The sequence below is a fragment of the Panulirus ornatus genome, chromosome 12 (genome assembly GCF_036320965.1).
Source record: "Panulirus ornatus isolate Po-2019 chromosome 12, ASM3632096v1, whole genome shotgun sequence".
Lineage (NCBI taxonomy): Eukaryota > Metazoa > Arthropoda > Malacostraca > Decapoda > Palinuridae > Panulirus > Panulirus ornatus.
In genome coordinates, this window is record NC_092235.1 from 57,344,672 (window position 1) to 57,360,621 (window position 15,950).

Here is a 15,950-nt window from a genome sequence, read left to right on the forward strand (position 1 = left end):
ATGTATGATTCGGACAAATGTTCTTTGACTTGGTTACAGGTTGGCAAGGTTTAGTAACATTTGTGCTCAAAAGTCATACTGATTGTCTGGGGTTCAGTTCTATTTTTTGCTTATGGAAATGAGAGTCTTAGATAAGAGGGTTTAGTCCTGGAGTGCAATGCATATTTTACTGTTGCTTATTGAAGTGTATTCAACGTTTTTTGAAAGTGTGCCGAAATTACACAAATATTTGTATTAGCTAAACGTTTCTCTGGGAAGTGTACCAATGCCTTCTGAGAGCGTCGCGGTAGCAATGATAATATGCTGATTAGTCACACAGCTAGAGAGGTCTAGATTTGGCTTAGACAGTTTTTACACTGATTTTAAGTCTCTGTACTGTGTTGCCACGAACATACCCTAGTTGATAAATGCAACTTGGGATTATTAGTTTAACACGATGAAATGTATTGAAGAGTGAAAATTTTTATCAGGGTAAATCCATGTGTCTGTGTACGTCGCTATTTATTTTTAATGCCATGTCTTGCAAGGCTTACATACATCTTGACCTGTATGTGATTACTGTTATGTAGGTGGGGTTCAGTGTTCAGCGTTTTTTGTTGTCCTTAAACAGCCGTGTATAGATATTCATATTGGATTAACCGTTACAGTTCAATTGCTCTTTGAACTCCTGTGATATGTTTGTTAAGGATATGTAACTTTAAACCTTAATACTAGTTGACATGTCGTGAAGTGCTTAATAATGAAAATAGATGTTTAATAGTCAATACGCGCAAGTTAGTAGTGGTTGTCGTCAAGTCATTGGGAGGTGGTTTTTAATGGGGGAAAACTGGGGAAGTGAAGGTTTTAGATATTTTGGGATGGGCTGTCACGGATGGAAAAAATGGAAGCGGGAAAGGGGCATAGGGTGGGGGAGGGGGCGAAAATTTTGGGAGCCTTGAAAAATGTGTGGAAGTCGAGAAAATTATTCGGAAAGCAAAAAAAGGGATGTTTGAAAGGGAATAGTGGTTCCAACAATGTTGTGGTTGCGAGGCGTGGGCTAGGATAGAGTTGTGCGAGGGGAGGATTGCTGGAAAAGAGATGTTTGAGGACAATGTGGTGTGAGGTGGTTTATCGAGTAAGTAAAGTAAGGGTAAGAAGATGTGTGGGGGAAAAAAAAGACGTGGTTGAGAGAGCAGAAGAGGTGTTTTGAAAGGTTTTGGGGGACATGGGGAGAAGAGTGAGGGGAAAATTGACCAAGAGGGTAATGTGTCGGAGGTGGAGGGAACGAGGAGAAGAGGGAGACCAAATTGGAGGTGGAAAGATGGAGTGAAAAAGATTTTGTATGATCGGGGCCTGAACATGCAGGAGGGTGAAAGGAGGGCAAGGAATAGAGTGAATTGGAGTGATGTGGTATACAGGGGTTGACGTGCTGTCAGTGGAGTGAATCAAGGCATGTGAAGCGTCTGGGGTAAACCATGGAAAGCTGTGTAGGTATGTATATTTGCGTGTGTGGACGTGTGTATGTACATGTGTATGGGGGGGGTTGGGCCATTTCTTTCGTCTGTTTCCTTGCGCTACCTCGCAAACGCGGGAGACAGCGACAAAGTATAAAAAAAAAAAAAAAAAAAAAAAAATATATACACACGAGGGGAACACGATAAGTTCCCAAATGCACCTTCGTGTAATGATCACATCGTCAGGGGAGATACAAGAATGAGACGTAGCTAAGACGCCATTGGTAAACAAGCGTTACCTGATGGTGGTGTTCGGGTCTGGCATCATGCCTGTCATGAAAGTTTTATTACGTAGACAGGAGAGGGAACTGTTTACAAATTTTGCCGACGAAGGAGCTATCCAGTTTGTATAGACCTTCACTAATATTAATGTTACAATTCTTTTTGTGTTTAGAAATAGAAGATTCAGTGATATTTTCTGTGGTAAAGGATTTACTATTATTAACAGCGAATCATGACTTAACTACTTTTTAATATGACAGCTGAAAGCGGTTTGAACTAGATTCGTAATGTTATAGAAATTATATTTCGATTTTACTCAGCATTGAATGTATATTCTTGGTAATCTTTTTGATATTGTAATTAGATTTTATTCAGTACTGAACATGCATTCCTGATCTCAAATAGATTCAATAACCTTACCATCGTACGTCTGCACAAAATGGTAGTCACAGGAGTAACTCATTTTCTATGAATAGGATAAATTTTTTTTTTAGGACAAACTAATGTAACTTGATGCTGTGCTACATTCTGTCGTGATTCTAGTCTTTTGAGACGGTAAGATTTCAGTATCGAGTTCACAACATCAAGATCTATATAATTCCATATAATCGTCGATTAATTATTTGGTGATTTCAATATTTTAAGTTTGAAATTTAGACCAGCAGGGACTGTGTATGTATGATTCGACAACTGTTTCTTCTTTGACTTGGTTACAGAGCAGGCCAAAGGGTAGAACAGTTGTGCTCACTGGTCATACTGATATGCTCTGGAGGTTCATATCCTACTTTTTTGGTGTATGGAATACATGATCGAAGTACTTAGATAAGAGGGTTTAGGTCCCTGTGATGTGCAATGCTGTATATTTTTCCTGTTGCCTTATTGATAGTGTGTTCGTCATCCAAAGCCTGCTTTTCTGAAACGTGTGCCAAATTACACAAATATTTATACTTAGCATAACTTTCTCTGGGGAAGTGTACCCAATGCCTTCTATCAGTGCGTCGCAGGCAGGCATATACAATATTAGCCTTATTAGTCACACAGCTAGAGAGGTCTAGATTTCTGGCTTAGACAGTTTTATCACCTTCCTATTTATAAGTCTCTGTCACTGTGTTGCCAGCGACACAGCCCCTACCCTGATGATAACCTAAAGCAACTCTGGGCTTATTAGTATTACACACGATGAAATGTAATTGAGGAGTAAACATTTGGCTAAACAATGGCCAGTCTGTGTACGTCGCTCATTTACATTTTCTAAATGCCATGTCTTGCAAGGCTCTTACCATACATCATTGACTTGTTATGATGATTACTGTATGTAGGTGTGGTTCAGTGTTCAGCGTTTCTTTGTTGTCTCTATTACCTCCGCCGTGTATAGATATTCTACATATTGCATTCATACCTGTACTACGATTCAATTCAGCTCCTATTGAACTCCTGTGATATGTTTGTTTAAGGATTATGTAACTTTAAATGGCCCATTAGAACTACTACGGTTGACATGTCGTGAGATTGCTTAATATTGTAACAATAGATGTTTATAGTCATGCCGCGTCACAAAGTTATGATAGTTTCCCGTCGTGCTGAATGAGCGCATAATTACCCTGAAAACGATTTTCAATGTCAGTACGTTATTATTTTCCCTGGCAGAATGGCCAGCCAACCTATCAGGTTTTCATTCTCGCCTTCAGTGCTGATCTGAGAGATGTCGTAGACAGTACCCTGCTGGTATTTTCCCCGTTAGAATTGGTAGTAATTGTCACATCGGTGTTGTTATTTATTTAGGTTACGGCGTAGCTCCGTGTGGTGTAGTGGTAGCAGGTGGAATAATAGTTGTGAACTATTGTGAAAAGTATTCATTTAGGGAGTGTTGCCACGGTCGACACGAAGCTACTGGTGGTGGTGGTGTAACTACCTCGTAGTTGGTAGTTTGTTTACACTCACACGTCATAGGTAAAACGATCCAAATGCAGTGTTGATGTAAAAATTTCTCTACAGCTGTTACTTAGACAGACAGACAGACAGACTTTTGTAATTCGCTTGGAAGTGAAAAAAAATGGTTTGAAGGTTGGAATTGTTTATAGTAATTGAAAAGACAGTATTGCAAATAATTCTTGTCTACGGAATATTATCAATTTTGCTGAAGCAGGAGTGTGTGCTACTAGAGATTCAGTGGATTAGTCTTCTTTAGAAAAACAAACAAACAAACAAACAACGCAATATACCAAGGATAATATTGTCGGAAAATATTTCATAGTTCTTAAGAGTCGGTATCCTTAGTACTAAGCCAGGTGACGAGGAAGGGTTGGGAGATGCATTTCGGTAAATGAGATAGTTACACAAATCCAGCCGGAACCGAGTCCGTTGCATAAAAGATATGGCTGATTTCTGCCTTTGGAGGATACAAACATTACACGCACGCACGCACGTAAAATACTATTCACACGCTTTTATGCACTTATGAGCACAGGCTCGCGCGAGTGTGCAACCAATGCACGCATCCACACACGCACATGAAAATCACTTTTACACACGCTGCATGTGTGTCTCATGTGTCATGATCATGCAGCTGGTTATGAAATGTCTCCGAGGTGAGACTCGATGAATTTAGAGACAGAGACGAGAAGGCGTTGAGAGAGACGTGTGTGTGTGTGTGTGTGGTGGGTAGGATCACCGGGTATTGTACTAGCTATACTCAAATCTGCTCGCTTCATGCTCTGCTAACAGAGGAGGAAGGTTTGATGGATTCACCTTAGTTCACTACTTAAATCATCCAGCGCACCTCAGTGATACCCTCCACCACAGTGGCACCGCCAGTACTTTCGTATCGACCGTAGCAACATTCACTAATTCATGGACTCCCGTGGTGTAACGGTTAGCGTTCCCGACCGTGACGCATTCACGGGCCGCCCAGGGTCGAAGCGCGTAGGTTCGAATTCTGGTTGCTGTAGACGTTCCACAGTCAACCTAGCTGTTTAGGGAGCGGGAGGGCTGGAAATCCTTCCCTCTCTTTTTTAGTTTTCTAAAAGAAGGAACACATAAGGGGGCCAAGTGAGGATATTCCCTCAAAGGCTCAGTCCTTTGTTCTGAACGCTACCTCGCTAATGTGGGAAAAGGCGAATAGTATGAAAAAACTCATAGGAATGTATATATATATATATATATATATATATATATATATATATATATATATATATATATATATATATATATATAGTTATTGGGATAGCCTTTGATTAGGGCCTGACTGCCCGTGCCATCTCAACTAGCATAGAAAAAAGAAATGCTTTATTTGCATTTTGTATGTATGGATAAAATCATTTCTGTAACAATGTGGTTGAAGGTCACGTGACCAGGGTAGTCAAAGAAAAGCATTTCTATTAATTCTCAATTTTCAGTGGATATGAGAGCACATCGTATGTTCCATTATGACACTGGCAACAGATCGGCCCCTTGGCAGCAATACGTCTGTCTAACACGTCATCACTCGGTTGTTGAGTTCGGTGTTGGTATCACTGAGTGTGCCGCTGCCATTCGTCTCATCCACCATCACACCCATTTTCGTGTTGATTCTCTCTCTCTCTCTCTCTCTCTCTCTCTCTCTCTCTCTCTCTCTCTCTCTCTCTCTCTCTCTCTCTCTCTCTCTCTCTCTCTCATCCAGTTTCAAGGTTTCGTCTTACTCCACTATTCACTCTCACATTTTCCTTTCAGTTTGTCGACTTCATCTTTTTAGTATTCTTTACTCCTACCCTGATCATTTTCCTCTTCATCCTCAACCAGTTCATAAACGTTCTCACTCACAGATTCTCTCAACGTCTTCTCCGCCCATTCTGTTTTTGTTCCCTCTTTTTTATTTTAGGTTTTTCCTCCAAGTTCCTAAACATGGTGTAGATATTGACCTTAAAAAGATTATGGGGAGGCCACTTGTCGCTCTGGGAGGGGCAGATGCGTTCTGGGAGTTGAGGGGTGTGTGAGGACCGGTGCCAGCTCGCCTGCCTGCAGTCCTTTCCTCTCTATATTTTTAACCTCGCTGTCGCTGGGCCCAGGTTCCCCGACCTTTGCCTTCGCAAAGCGTGCTTTCCACTTGTTTATTGTGAAGGAAGCAGCATGATGATGACCTTGGCGCTACATGCGGATTAGGGACAAATTTGGATGCTGCTACTTCAATATATTTTTTTTTTTATGTTTGGTTTGCAGCTCGGGATCTGGGTAACGCAGATCTTGGTTGCTATCGGTGAAGAATTTTAGTGGTAGGTAATTTTACCGATGTCGGTAAAATAGAGACTGTTCATCTTAACGTGGACGTTTTCAGCGAATTATGCAACATGTCATCGGTTTTCTAGGAGAGATGTGTAGAAGTATTACATATGGACGGGGACTTTTTGTTGTTTGTGACTATCGATTGTACTTCACATACTTATACAAGCATAACCTAACTCCGACCCGATGTACCTCGTGAAGTAAGCATGTTTTCGCTAATGTATTCCGCTTCAACTCAGCATACGTCTGTAAGCATCTCTCGAACAGAATGGCCTTCGCCATTAGCTCGATTAATTAGCTATTCCCCGCTCATAATCCCACATTCCGTTCTTAGTTCCGTGGACGTATTAATCATATTTCGATAATTCCATAGAACTGGCCGTGCACCGGTTAAACAGTTCTCTGAAGAATGCCTCGCTAATAGTTTCGTGAGCTGACAATGCGGCCTCTCTTTTGCTCCGTCAACTGATTATACTCGGTGACGTGTGCAGCTAACAGTCAGGGGTTAGGCTACGGTGGTCTGTGAATAGCATCCATGGTTGACTATGCCCCACGAATAGTCGCAAACTGACAGAAGATCTTCAAATAGACATTAGCAGTTAACATGTGGGTACAGGGTCTCGAATAGGGATTGGGTGCTTATTTGTATAGCTCCGGTGTTGAGCATAGGTGCTCTCTAAGCAATCGTGTGTGTGTGTATATGTTACGGGAAGAGAGTTTTACAGTCGAGTTCCACCGTCTCATAACCTTGTATTTAATGAGTACACACACACACACACACACACACACACACACACACACGCACACACACACACACACACACACACACACACACACACACACACACACACACACACACATACACACAAATACTGCAGCTTAAACATGATACCAATTTACTGACCAGCCCCGACGAGAGAGAGTGGGCTGCTGGGTTGGTTTTTGGGGCCGATTGTCGCACCCAGGATTCGAACCTCCTACTGGCCCGCGATAACTCATCGCCAGTAAAGCTAACCACTACATCACAAGAGACCCTGCATGTGATTACTAATTTGTACTGTAGGGGAGGGAGGTTTTACAACCTTAGTGTACCATCTCTGTGATTGGCTCTTTACTTGTTATTGGGAGAGACAGTTCTTTTGGTGTGTGTTTGCGTTTAGCTCTGTATGGTGGTGTTTAACTTTGTGTCTTTGTGTATTTTGGTTCAAGTCCGTGTTCGAGTGTAGAATTATATTTTGTTGCATGTATATTCCAGGTTTAAGGTATGCGCGTGGGTTTTTTTTTTTTATCAGGTATATGTTTTTCCGTAGTTTTGTTTGTTTGTATTTAGGTTTTGTGTTTGTTCATGGCTACATACGATTAGATTAACTCTGCACACACACACACACACACACACACACACACACACACACACACACACAAGTATATATATATATGTGTGTTACCGGACTCCACCTGTAATTGGTTACACCCCGAGAGGCTGTATATTATCGTCAGTGGACGGAGAGACGTACAGTCTCGTTCAAGAGAAGTCCGCTGTCTTCTTGCGTCCGCTTTGGAAGTGCCAGCCTCCATGTTGCAGGAGCCTCGAGGTTACACAGCGAGTGGAAAGTCACTTTTGGCCAGGCATTGTATCGTTCGTCAGTTGACGGTAGAGCGTGTAGTAGTAGTAGTCTTCTCAAAGAAATTCCACTTTCAAGAAATGAGTCCATCCTGTCACTGCTACTTGAGTGTAGAGCAGCCTTTTCGAGCTACAAAGATCCTTTGGGATGTTTCTCTCAAAGGGTTCTGGGGTTTTGATAGTATGTATACACATGGCTCCGAGGTGCAAGAGGCTTATTAAACCCTCTCAAGAAAACAGAAATGTCCGATTGCAAAAAAAAAAAAAGAAGATCCGAGAAGGAAAGAGATCTTGGATTATGGGGGAGCTGTCGCTGGGATTGCCCATGGGATTATTCCTGCCTGAGGGTAATCCCCATGTTTGTTGGCCTGGTTGGTTAGGGAGGGTTGGCATCGGCGTGTGACTCATCTGGGGCAGTGACCAGCTGCCGGTCACGGCCGGGCGGAAAGAGGAATGGAGGGAGTGAGGCAGGGAAGGAAGGCCAAAAGTGGCGCCGTAGCATCTGTCATGTGTGGTGTGATGTGGATGGGGTAGTTGTGTGGGTGGGGTAGTTGTGTGGGTGAGGTAGTTGTGTGGGTGGGATAGTAGTGTGGGTGGGGTAGTTGTGTGGGTGGGGTAGTTGTGTGGGTGGGGTAGTTGTGTGGATGGGGTAGTTGTGTGGGTGGAGTAGTTATGTGGATGGGGTAGTTGTGTGGGTGGGGTAGTTGTGTGGGTGAGGTAGTTGTATGGGTGAGGTAGTTGTGTGGATGGGGTAGTTGTGTGGGTGAGGTAGTTGTGTGGATGGGGTAGTTGTGTGGGTGGGATAGTTGTGTGGGTGGAGTAGTTATGTGGGTAGGGTAGTTGTGTGGGTGAGGTAGTTGTGTGGGTGAGGTAGTTGTGTGGGTGGAGTAGTTGTGTGGATGGGGTAGTTGTGTGGGTGGAGTAGTTATGTGGGTGGGGTAGTTGTGTGGGTGGGGTACTTCAGTGCGTGAGGTAGTTGTGTTAGTGGGGTAGTTTGTGCGGGAAGGGTACTTGTGTGGTTTGGGAGATTCTGTGGTTGAAGTAGTTGTGTGAATGGCGTCACTGCGATGGATATCTCTCGATTGATGGAATTACATCACTGTCATTATCATGCGTCGTAGCTGTGAATGCTAGGATACTATGACGTTTACGTCATAGTATAATGTACCAATACCCGATATATATGTATATATATATATATATATATATATATATATATATATATATATATATATATATATATATATATATATATATATTTATTTACTTATTATACTTATTCGCTGTCTACCACGTTTGCGAGGTAGCGCAAGGAAACACGAATGACCCAACCCACCCTCACACACATGTATATACATAAATGCCCACACACGCATATATATATATATATATATATATATATATATATATATATATATATATATATATATATATATATTGATTATCCCTGGGGATAGGGGAGAAAGAATACTTCCCACGTATTCCCTACGTGTCGTAGAAGGCGACTAAAAGGGGAGGGAGCGGGGGGCTGGAAATCCTCCCCTCTCATTATTTTTTTTTAATTTTCCAAAAGAAGGAACAGAGAAAGGGGCCAGGTGAGGATATTCCCTCAATGGCCCAGTTCTCTTTTCTTAACGCTACCTCGCTAACGCGGGAAATGGCGAATAGTTTGAAAGAAAGAAATATATATTGATGGGAGGATGTTACTGGAGTCCTACTCGAGGTACTCAGCCACTGAAGGGTCACTGTAAGCGAGGCTGTATCATTGTCAGTCGACGAAAATAGTCTCTCGTCAGGGAACTCCTTGCTTCAAAGGAGCGCATCCCGTCCCTGCTACTGAGCGTAGCGCAACCTCAGGTAAAAGAGCTCCTGGGTAACACCAGGACTCTCTCATATAGAGAGGTCCTAGGATAATCATAGATACAATGTATAAATGAAATGCTTCCTATACGCATGCTAAATCGTGGTTGCCCCAGCGTGCACCGGTGCGCGCGCATCTACCACTCCTACTACTGTGTTCGTGTATGTCGTTTTTGGCATCGATTGCCACGCTCGCTTGTACAGGAATGCCTCTGACGGTTATTCATATAGATATATCTTCCCAGTGGGCATTTACCCAGGCAAGGCGAGGTGAATGTACTGTGGAGTACAGAGAGACGCTACACTACCACTAGCCAGTACCAGTTACGCTACCACTGCCATTATCCACTACCAGCAACGCTCCCACTACCAGTAACGCTACACTACCACTGACCACTACCAGTAACGCTACCACTGCCACTAACTACTACCAGTAACGCTACCACTGCCACTAACCACTGCCAGTAACGCTGCCACTGCCACTGACCACTACCAGTAACGCTACCACTGCCACTGTCCACTACCAGCAACGCTCCCACTACCAGTAACGCTACACTACCACTGACCACTACCAGTAACGCTACCACTGCCACTAACCACTACCAGTAACGCTACCACTGCCACTAACCACTACCAGTAACGCTACCACTGCCACTAACCACTACCAGTAACGCTACCACTGCCACTAACCACTACCAGTAACGCTGCCACTGCCACTAACCACTACCAGTAACGCTGCCACTGCCACTTTTTATCATACCCTACACCATCATTTCTCCTCTCCCGCCCGTACATCATCCTTAGCACCACATCCACCACTGTTGTAAGCATCCCCTCGCCTCCTCTCTTCTGCCACTGCTGCCACAACCACCACCGCTACCACCAGGACCAGCACAACCCCCCCTTACTCCGCCGCCGTTTACCACAACCACAACCACCGCTGCCACCCACATAATCTCCAGCCACCACTACCACTTTCCCACACTATCCCCACAACACCACTACCACCACCCACACTGTCTCCCATGCTACCATCCACACCGTCACCACGCCAACCACTAACCCCACACACTTCCTCCCACACTACCACCACCTCCACCACCCACAACCCCCCCACACACTACCTCCCACACTACCCCCACCAGCAGGAGGGCCGTATAAGGCAGTGAGCGGGGTGGTACCATGAGAGCATATGGCCAAGTGTCTGGCCGCCACTATATATATATATACCCAGGTCTTGGCCGGTCCTGGCGGCCTTGACAGTCATGCTTGGCCCGCCGCTTGGCCACCTGCTGCCGAATACAGCCGGGTTCTGGTGGTGGTGATGGTGAAGGTCGTGTGGTGGGGGTTGGGGATGAAGGTCGCGGTGATGGTGGTGGTAACTGTGGTAGTCACGATGGTTGCTGGGCGAGGTAGTGGTGGTGGGGGAGGAATTCAAGGTCGTGGTGGTTTGGTGGGGGTTGAAGGTTGTAGGGGTGATGGTAGGGGGTAGAAGATCGTGGTGGTTTGGCGGGGGTTGAAGGTTGTAGGGGTGATGGTAGGGGGTAGAAGGTTGTAGTGGTTTTGGTGGTGGGGTTAGAACGTCGAATTGGTGATGGTAGGGGGTAGAAGGTCGTGGTGGTGATGGTAGGGGGTAGAAGGTCGTGGTGGTGATGGTGGGGGGTAGAAGGTCGTGGTGGTGATGGTAGGGGGTAGAAGGTTGTAGTGGTTTTGGTGGTGGGGGTAGAACGTCGAATTGGTGATGGTAGGGGGTAGAAGGTCGTTGTGGTGATGGTAGGGGGTAGAAGGTCGTGGTGGTGATAGTCGGGGGTAGAAGGTCGCAGTGGTGATGGTAAGGGGTAGGAGGTCGTTGTGGTGATGGTAGGGGGTAGAAGGTCGTGGTAGTGATGGTAGGGGGTAGAAGGTCGTTGTGGTGATGGTAGGAGGTAGAAGGTCGTGGTGTGTGGGTGGGTTGTGCTTGTAGGGGTCGGGTTTAGGTTGTAAGGGGTGATCATACCCGGGATGGGGAAGATGTTCACGGGTTCCGGTTATAGGACGTGTGTGAGCAGTGGGTTGGCTTGTTCAGGTGAGGTTGTTTTGTTCAAGGGAATTTAGTAGTGATGGTTGACGTGGTGGCTGTAGGCGTTGTCATGGGGAGCATTGAAGTGGCTCTCTCTCTCTCTCTCTCTCTCTCTCTCTCTCTCTCTCTCTCTCTCTCTCTCTCTCTCTCTCTCTCTCTCTCTCTCTCTTTCATAACTTTACACCCCCCCCAACAACAACCTCCAGCTGCTCACTTATGATCACGTCCTCCGCGACCCCCCGTCAATAAGACACACACACCAAGTGTCTCCCCCCTCCCTCACATTGCCGCCGCCAACACTACCATCACCACTACAACCTGCACGCACACACACACACACACACACACACACACACACACACACACACACACACACACACACACACAGTGGATGCTTGGGTTGGTCTTGGATATGTGTGTGTGTAATATAGGAGTAAATTCGGTACATGAATAGAGATTGCTAGACCCTCTCTCCGTAACTCACTAATGATAATCACACACACACACACACACACACACAGACACTTTATCAAAAGATAAGACCCTATGAGCTCTATGTGGAAATTGGTAATTACACACACAAAACTGCATGAATGAAAATGAAGACTCAAACAAAAGAGTTCCCTATCGTACGGGAGCCACTAAAATTTCGTTTTCTGTGATGCTAAAGCGCGTACATTTTCTTTTTCAGCAACTCTACCATGTCCCACCGGAGCGTAGGATATACGGAGATAAATCACTAACAGGTAAGTGAAATACGTTTTTCGTGCTGTTAACTGTTAAGAGAATAATGTTATGTAAATCCAAAATATGGATGTATTTCTAAAACTTCTTAGATGAAAACTTTGCAATCGCTTGATAACGCTGCCTGTTAAATGAAGCTGCAAACGACAAACTAGTCCTATTTGCATAAATTTTTTTTTCTATTCGTATTGAGAAGTTTCATGGGAAACTGTTTTATTCGTATGGCATTACTAGTAACTCGAGCGTGGCGGTACGACCTTTCAGAGTAGGTCTGTACGACCCTTGGGTGGAGTCAAAGCATTATCAGGCTCAAGGATCGTACCGTCGTGCTTTAGGATCGAACGGTCGTGCTTAAGGATCGTTCCGTCGTGCTTAAGGATCGTACCGTCGTGCTTTAGGATCGTACGTTCGTGCTCAACGATCGTTCCGTCGTGCTCAAGGATCGTACCGTCGTGCTCAAGGGTCGTACCATCGTGCTCAAGGATCGTACACCATCGTGCTCAAGGATCGCACCGTCGTGCTCAAGGATCGTACCATCGTGCTCAAGGGTTGTACCGTCGTGCTCAAGGGTCGTACCATCGTGCTCAAGGATCGTACACCATCGTGCTCAAGGATCGTACCGTTGTGCTGAAGGATCGTTCCGCCGTGCTCAAGGATCGTATCGTCGTGCTCAAGGATCGTACCGTCGTGCTCAAGGATCGTTCCATCGTGCTCAAGGGTCGTACCGTCGTGCTCAAGGATCGTACCGTCGTGCTCAAGGATCGTTCCGTCCTGCTCAAGGATCGTACCTTCGTGCTCAAGGATCGTTCTGTCGTGCTCAAGGATCGTTCCGTCGTGCTCAAGGATCGTACGGTCGTGCTCAAGGATCGTACCGTCGTGCTTTAGGATCGTGCGGTCGTGCTCAAGGGTCGTTCCGTCGTGCTCAAGGATCGTTCCGTCGTGCTCAAGGATCGTACCATCGTGCTCAAGGATCGTACACCATCGTGCTCAAGGGTCGTACCGTCGTGCTCAAGGATCGTTCTGTCGCGCTCAAGGATCGTACCGTCGTGCTCAAGGATCGCACCATCGTGCTCAAGGGTCGTACCATCGTGCTCAAGGATCGTACACCATCGTGCTCAAGGATCGCACCATCGTGCTCAAGGATTGTTCCGTCGTGCTCAAGGATCGCACCATCGTGCTCAAGGATCGTACACCATCGTGCTCAAGGGTCGTACCGTCGTGCTCAAGGATCGTTCTGTCGCGCTCAAGGATCGTACCGTCGTGCTCAAGGATCGCACCATCGTGCTCAAGGGTCGTACCATCGTGCTCAAGGATCGTACACCATCGTGCTCAAGGATCGCACCATCGTGCTCAAGGATTGTTCCGTCGTGCTCAAGGATCGCACCATCGTGCTCAAGAATTGTACTGTTATGCTCAAGTGGTTACGGTGCTTGCTCAGATAACAATAATATGGGTGTTATAAAGCAGTGTAATTATTTGTGTGTCTTTTAGAATGAGAGCATTATGGAAACGACACTGTTAGCACCAGAGAATGGACGATTCCCAATTCAAAGGAGAGAACGCATCCACTGCCTGTAAATAACTGGTCACACTAGCAGTAATATGACCAAGTTATTTCGATCGTGAAGTATGTATTCAGCGAACTTTGGAGTCGTGCGGATAAAATGAATTTCATATCAGTGGAGTTTCGATTTTCCCTCGTGGATGTTGAAGTTAAAGTCAAGGATCGTCTGCCATAAAGAGGTAAAGTGAACTGAATGTCAAGGTTACATTAATTCAAGGGTTATGTAACTCACTTTGCCCCCAGGGTTCCTGAATTCAATTTAATGTTGACATTGAAAAATTAACTTTGAAAGACGTGAATTTAACGTAACAAAGGTAAGTTAAACTAAGGAGGGAACCCGTCTTGAACATGACCCTTCTTGACCCCTCTCGAGGGCCTGTATTGGCCAGTGTCTGGACTGACCTTGAATCACTTTGTTACACCTTTCGACCTCGCCCAGCGCCCGACACCCAACCTATCTCGCCCCCTTGTGTTGAACAGACTTTTATCCGTTTTCTGAACCGTTTTCAAGTTATCATATCGCTTTGTTTTAGATGGTTGATTGGGAAGAAATAATTAACTAATAAATAATTGATTTATGACTTGTGTATTTGAATTCTTCCACCGTCCCAATGATAATCAGGTGTTGGTCTGCGAGGTAAGATTAATGGCATCTTTAATCACCTATGTATTATAACAACAAACTTTCTGTATGTAAAATTGTAGAGAACAATAGGTAGTGTACATCTTACAGTAAATACATACATACATATGAATACCACTCACACCGCAGTGACATGAGATATGTTACGGACAAAGGAGCTGCAGTCAGGTTCGTCTCCGTAACGATCGCTGTTCAGTCTTCCAAAAACCATACGAGTTGATGGTGTATTTATCTTTTTTTTTTTTCTTCATTTCTAACCGGTAATTTCATAACCAGTCATCATCATTTCCTGGAGCAGACATTAAAACCTAGTCCTTGAGAGGAAAATATGCGGCCGGACACCACTGGCATCATCAATATTTATAGTTTAGGCCGGTATGACGTCATTTATCATGGCCTGATTTTTTTTGGCGGGAAGAAATGCGATTGGCCAGAGGTCGCCCCGCCAAGACAAAGGCAAATTATGATACGTCACGCGTGGGGGGGGGGGCTTATAGAACCGACATTGGATACCTGCTCTCCTAGTGGAGACGCGTAGCTGACTCCATCATCACTGAAGGTTGAATACACTGCAATAAATATGACACGCCTCTAGACGAGGTACTAATCTTGTAATTCAAAACGGCGGTGAGAAAAATACCAGCGAAATTGTGGCGCGAAATCCGGTGCAAGGGGTTGGGTGGAGTCCACTTCGGCGCTGCACGTAGGCGGCGGCGAGGGGGCAAAGAAAACGGTGGTTGGGTGCCTCCTTGCTCCTTGTTGCTAATCACTTGAGGAATGTAATGGCGAGTAGCGCGATCCTGCTAGTTTTCATATTAATTTAACCGGTTTTTAATGATTTTACCAATGGGTTTATGTCAATTTTTTTTTTCGGTAATTTTAGGCTTTTTAAGAATTGAAAGACAAGGCAAGAGTGAAGGAGGACGAAGGTGACGACTCGCGTGTGTGTCGCAGGGCCATGAGTAGCCAGTAATGAATCAATAACCTTGGGGGTAGACGCAGCCCGCGCGACGCCCACACGACGCCCACGCTGGGGAATATTCCCTGCAACGGACGGACGGACGGACGGACAATCTACCGGCGTCTTCAAGAGATGATATATGGGTCTTTGTTAACTGCTAGAGCCAGCCAGACGTAACGAGCCTCGAGCACGATGGTACGGTTCCTTGAGCACGACGGTACGATCTTCCGAGCAAGACATAGCAGCGATCCCTGAGCACGATGGTGCGATGTCTGAGCACGACGGCGCGATATTTGAGCACGACGGTACGATGGTTGAGCACGACCTTACGATCCTTCCTCATGATGTTATTAACCTTTTAAGTGCGAAGTTACGCCCTTTAGGTATGATGACCTGGCCTCTATTCCATCCTTCAAGGGCCAGGTCAGAGTTCAAGCCATCCTAAGCCAAAAAAGTCGTAGTGCTGTGCTCAAGGGTCGTACCTGCCCTGCTCAAGGGTCGTGCAGTCGTGTTCATAGGCACTAAA

The 15,950-nt window shown here is 45.3% G+C and overlaps 1 long non-coding RNA gene across 1 annotated transcript in view; it reads left to right on the forward strand.

Annotated features, from left to right (window-relative positions):
• The window catches only part of LOC139751746 (uncharacterized), a 58,810-nt gene extending 46,547 nt beyond the window's left edge, over positions 1-12,263 (forward strand). The window contains exon 3 of the long non-coding RNA XR_011713414.1: positions 12,204-12,263. This is a non-coding gene — a long non-coding RNA (uncharacterized lncRNA). The remainder of the gene's footprint in view (positions 1-12,203) is intronic.
• The last annotated feature ends 3,687 nt before the right edge of the window (positions 12,264-15,950 follow it).